This window comes from Leptopilina boulardi, unplaced genomic scaffold (assembly GCF_019393585.1).
Source record: "Leptopilina boulardi isolate dan_hultmark-lab unplaced genomic scaffold, ZJU_Lbou_2.1 LbouV2_249, whole genome shotgun sequence".
NCBI classification, from domain to species: domain Eukaryota; kingdom Metazoa; phylum Arthropoda; class Insecta; order Hymenoptera; family Figitidae; genus Leptopilina; species Leptopilina boulardi.
Genome location: NW_026137806.1, coordinates 1,592,509 through 1,598,508, shown reverse-complemented (window position 1 = coordinate 1,598,508; position 6,000 = coordinate 1,592,509).

Sequence of the window (6,000 nt, the reverse complement as noted above, 5' to 3'; positions counted from 1 at the left end):
TAAACTTTGGACACGCAGACACACAAAAGTCAATATTTATATAAGATAAACACAATTATCAAAGTTGTACCGGTATTTTGGGTGTATAAAATAAATATATATGTATATATCTTGAGATTTGAGTTGGAACGTGAGATGTTGAGGTCGATGCGGGGCGAGAGTCAGTTCGCGATTTGGAGTGTTTCGGCATATACGGATACACGACGTAAACAATGCGCGTCTAAAGATGCGCAATGGTTACTGCAAGACACCTGCAATTTCTGTCAGCGGGTGGCCGGCACACCGCCGGCAACGAGAAGGAACACAGACAACGAAAGAGGTGCTATCAGTTTGGTGGTGAACACTGAACTGCCTCTCACGATTGCAGCGCCACACATGCTCTCTTTCTTTCTCTCTCTCTTTCTCTCAACGGTCACTATCACCGTTCGCGAGGTACCGTCCGTCCACCTTCCGCTTTTTATCTCCTAAATAATATTTAACGATAAATCCAAAAAAGTTAATTTTTAAATTATTTAAAGTAAAATTTCCAAAGTTATATGTAAATATTTATTTGCATTAAATTTTAATTTGCAACAATTATTTAATTTTAATACAAAGTCAAATTTAAATTATCATATATCTTTTCGATTAAAAAGAAAAAAAATGTGGGAATTCCCTATTATGTCACACGGCTACCAATTTTTTAACACTAATCGAAATCAAGAGTACCAACAATTTTCTATCTCGAGGCGAATTATTACTCAAATAATAATTATTTAATGCAAATAATAGTCAATAAAAAAAATAATAATAATTAAGTAAATGATTATTTGAATCAAATATTTTTTTTTTTTTTCATTGTATATAAATACGAAAATTAATAATATGCGGAAGGAACGATAATTCGATATTTATATCAGACCTGATTTATACAATTTTTTTTTCAAAATGAAAAATGATGTTACACTTTATTTTAATTGACCTATTATATACTATTCAAATAAATTGCTCGCTCAGTTACAAAAGCCCTACATCGATCTCAATGAGGATCAAGGCTTAACTGTTTGCAAATCTTGCGGCACGCACCAGTAAGCAATCGATTAGTCACATCCACTTTCGATAAACCATGTTATACCTTTTTTTTTTTTTTTTTGATTTATCATTTACATTACAATTTCACAGTAAATTTTTTTTTATTTTCCCATTAACTTCACGAAATAATTAATATCTTTATTCTTTTATTGAAAATTAATTTGTTTATCTAATAAAAGAAAGTAATAATTCAATAAGAATTAAATTATTATTAAATTAAAAATTATTATTATAAAAATAATTGTTTTATAATTATAAATAATATTAATATTGTTATTATTTGATGATTTTTTTTCTTCTCAAAAAACATATATATATATATATATATATATATATATATATATATATATATATATATATATATAAATGACTTGTGCGCGGGGAAAGTTGCCAGGTTAATCGACGGACCCTGGCCGAGATTGTGTATACGGAACTCAATGGGCAAGATGAAACAAAGGGGCATTAATACATTATCTCTCTAGTCGTTCGCTAATATTTGAAGGTCGAAACATGATGCACTATAACTCGCGTGGGCGTGCACACCGCAGGGATTCTCATCTATTGTCGAGATGAAATTTACATAATTTTCAAACGCGCGTTCTAAATCTGCAATTATATTCCCAAAGCTCGTAAACAAACATTTCTCGTTATAATATCAAATTCAATCCTATTGTTTCATATATATTATTTATTTTATTTATAGTATATAAAATGTATAGTACAGTATATAAAAAATTAACGACATAGATATCTACATTACCGACTGATGGTAAAACAGAAAAATGATGATACAAAAAATTATCCACATAGAAATCTACCATACCGACTGATGGCAAAACAGTTTTTCAAAAATGAAAATATTATAAATTACTGACATAGAAATCTACATTAACGACTGATTGTAAAACAGTTTTTGAAAAAATAAAAATGTAAAAAAAATTATCGACATAGAAATCTACATTACCGAATGATGATAAAACAGTTTATGAAAGAATAAAAATGTAAAAAATTATCGACATAGAAATCTACACTACCGACTAAATATAAAACAGTTTTACCATCAGTCGGTAAGGTAGATTTCTACTTGGGGAAGTATTTATATCACCTTTTTCCTGTTTTATCATCAGTCGGGAAGGTAGATTTCTATGTCAGTAATTTTTATATATTCATTTTTAAAAAACTGTTTTCCACCAGTCGGTGAAGGTAGATTTCTACGTGGGAAAGTATTTGTATCACCATTTTTCCTGTTTTACCATCAGTCGGTAATGTAGATTTCTATGTCGGTATTTTTATATCGTAATTGTGCTGTTTTATCATCAGCCGGTAATGTATAATTTTATGTCGGTAATTTTTTATACTATCATTTTCCTGTTTTACCATCAGTCGGTAATGTAGATTTCTATGTCGGTAATTTTTATATCGTAATTGTGCTGTTTTATCATCAGCCGGTAATGTATAATTTTATGTCGGTAATTTTTTATACTATCATTTTCCTGTTTTACCATCAGTCGGTAATGTAGATTTCTATGTCGGTAATTTTTATATCGTAATTGTGCTGTTTTATCATCAGCCGGTAATGTATAATTTTATGTCGGTAATTTTTTATACTATCATTTTCCTGTTTTACCATCAGTCGGTAATGTAGATTTCTATGTCGGTAATTTTTATATCGTAATTGTGCTGTTTTATCATCAGTCGGTAATGTATATTTCTATGTCGGTAATTTTTATACTATCATTTTCCTGTTTTACCATCAGTCGGTAATGTAGATTTCTATGTCAAAATGTATAATATAAAATTATAAAAATACCTTTTTTAAAATTCCACATTAAGGAAACAGTTCTAATTTAAAAAAAAGGAAATAAACTCAAAGATGCTGATTTTTGTAAAAAGAAAAATTTTATACAAAAAAGAAGCGAAACCCCTATAGTGTTTGAGACAACTGGAACAGACAGGCTTGCATTCTGGATAAGCTATAGAGAGTAATACCCCATAATTTATGTTCAGACTGTGTAACGTTTCGCAAACTTGTATGTATATATATATATAGCATACCGTGTATTCAGCCGTTTAATGCGTCGAAATGCATTGTTCAGTAATTGACTATATATAGGCCTGGCACTAGAAAAGGAAGATTGCAATTATTATTTTTTTTTATGAAAGTCCTATTTTTAAAATTAACCCTGATTTTATAAAAAAAATTTCTTTCTGACAATCAAAAATCCTTTTTTTAAAAAAAATATCAATAAATCTGTCCTCAGAAGAGATGATGAAAAAAAATAAAAGAATTATAGCTTAAAAAAAACGAAAAGATATTCAAAATTGCGAACTTGATTAACGATTTCTTGATGATAAAATTCTTTACACAAATTTCAGAATGTTGATTTAAGTAAAATCGATATTTTTCAATTATCTGATGCAATCAGTGACAACTAGAACGAAAGGCAAAACAGAAATGTCAATAACTGGGGAATTGTGTTTCACGGTCTCATTTCCCTCTCACACTCAGTGGAAAAAGAACATTTGTTCCAAAATGATCGTAGCGGAAAGACTTGATGAAGATTTCATCAAATTTGGAAACAAAAATCTATATATCTCAAACTAGAAACACTAGTAAAAAAAAGAAGAATCAAAAAAATATATCAATAAAAAATATTGCAATTAAAAAATCAAAATAGATCCAAAAAAATTTGTAAACACAAAAAAAAACGTCAAAAATATACCTTTTTAGAGATATATGTCGTACGCTCTGTAAAATGCCATTGGGAATTCCATTCTAATTCTATACGTCCCTTTATATATGTACAAAAGAGAAATGCATATATATAAACGAAGGAAAAACCTTTATCGGCACTCATGCTTTAAAGAATTTTTTTTTTTTTTCCTTTTTAAAGTCACATTTCAAATTCATGAGAATTTTACAAAACACCTTCTTTCCCCTCGATTAAATGTATACAAGAATTTCTAAAATACAGTTCTCTTGCAAAATTCACACTTCTCTCGCGGGAAATCTGATCCCTCTATAAAGTTTCATTTATAACTGCAGAAGAAGTGTATAATGTCCTTTTTACTACCTTTGTAAATTGAAATTATTTATTACCCAATTCTACTAATTACTTTAATTTTTTTTTTTTTAATTTAATTTTATTATAATCATTTTTTTATCTTTCTTTCGTTAAAATGATTTGAAATTTAGTTATTCAAACCAATAATAATTTAATTTAATAATTAATTAATTAATTAATTAATAATCACTTTCTATTAATAACAATAGCTGAAAATTTAGGTCATTTTAGGATATGGAAAAAGATCAAAAATAAACTATTTTATTTCATATTAGGGTGCATCTACAACGGAAAGAGAAGATAATTTCAAAATTAGGCCAAAAATCAAGTAATTTATCAATTAATAAATAATAATTAATTTTATTCTTAAAAAAAAAAATTTGCAAAATTAAAAACTTCATTTTGACACATGAACATGAATTTTTTTTTACAATATGACGTTGACGTGTATGTATAATAATTTTTCAATTATATTTTCCACATAGTTGAAAGTTCCGAGAAAAGTAAATTTTTTTTTCAAAAAAACTATGGAATTTCGTTTGTCGGCATATTTATTTTCACCTGAGGCAGCAATTTGCCTATTAGCAATCGAGGACGGAAACTGTGAGAGTATTCTGGATAACACAGGAAATTACCAAGAATTGATTTGGAAAAGAATCTCTATGCCTATAGGGAGAGGAATAAAAAAAAACGATACAAATACCATTGAGTTTAATAAAAATGATCTAATATTGAAATTTTATATACTATATTTTAAAAATTCAAATTAATACTGGCTTTCAAAAAAAAAAAATCCATGAATTCTTGTTGAAAAAAGTTGCATTGAAATTTTTTTTCTAAAAGTAAAAATTCCCGTGTTCATTTTTTTTTTTTAAATTTTTCCATTTTATAAAATTCGTCTAAATTTATAAATATTAATTCGATCTCGTGGAAAGTAAAAAAAATCTTTATTTAAAAATAACTTTTTTCATATTAAACGTAAATATTATAATTTAATTAAATTTTGACACGTTATGTCAAATTTTAATTCTTTGAAAAAATGTAATTTATTATTTACATCGAAATTCGTGACAAAAATTGTCAGAAAATCATTAGATTGTATGAAAAACATTCTATTAAACTCAACTCCATTTTGATCAATAATTCAAATTATTTCTCTCTTTTTTTAAATATATATATATATATATATATAGAAGTCAATATTAAATAAATAAAAATCGGAAAGCTTACTTGATGAATTAAAATTTCATCACGAGACATTTTGAAATAATAAAAAATGAATCAAATTTAATGAACGCATTTTCTTAGAGGAAATTAAAAACAATGAGTGAATAATTTGAATTTTCCGTCATAAAAAAATATTTTTTTTTTTTTTTAGAGATAAAGAATGTTAATGAAAGGATTGGGAATAATTTATCATGATACGAATATGATGATAATTTCCACCTTTTCAGAGAATGTAATTTTTTTTTTTTTTTTTTTTTTTTTAAAGAAATTTATTGTAGTTACATAAATATATATATATTCATATGTCGCGTGTTTTGATATATACTATTGAAACATGAGTAACGGAAGCTGTGGCAGATATATTTCATTGAAGAGTATGTACATAGAATTTTGTTGAAATGTTCTCTTATTCAAAGGAAAACCCGTTACAAGTGCAAGGCTTTTGTTAGTCTGAAACGCGATATCAGGCTATTTTTTTTCAAACTAAAATGTAGAAGATTACTTAATTATCTCTCTATTTATATGGGGATAGATATGATTTTCTAACTCAAAAAATAGTCATTAATTTGTAAATTAAGAAAAAATAATTTCATGTGATGCTGTTTTTTTTTTTTTTTTTTTTGGTCCAGACTTGATA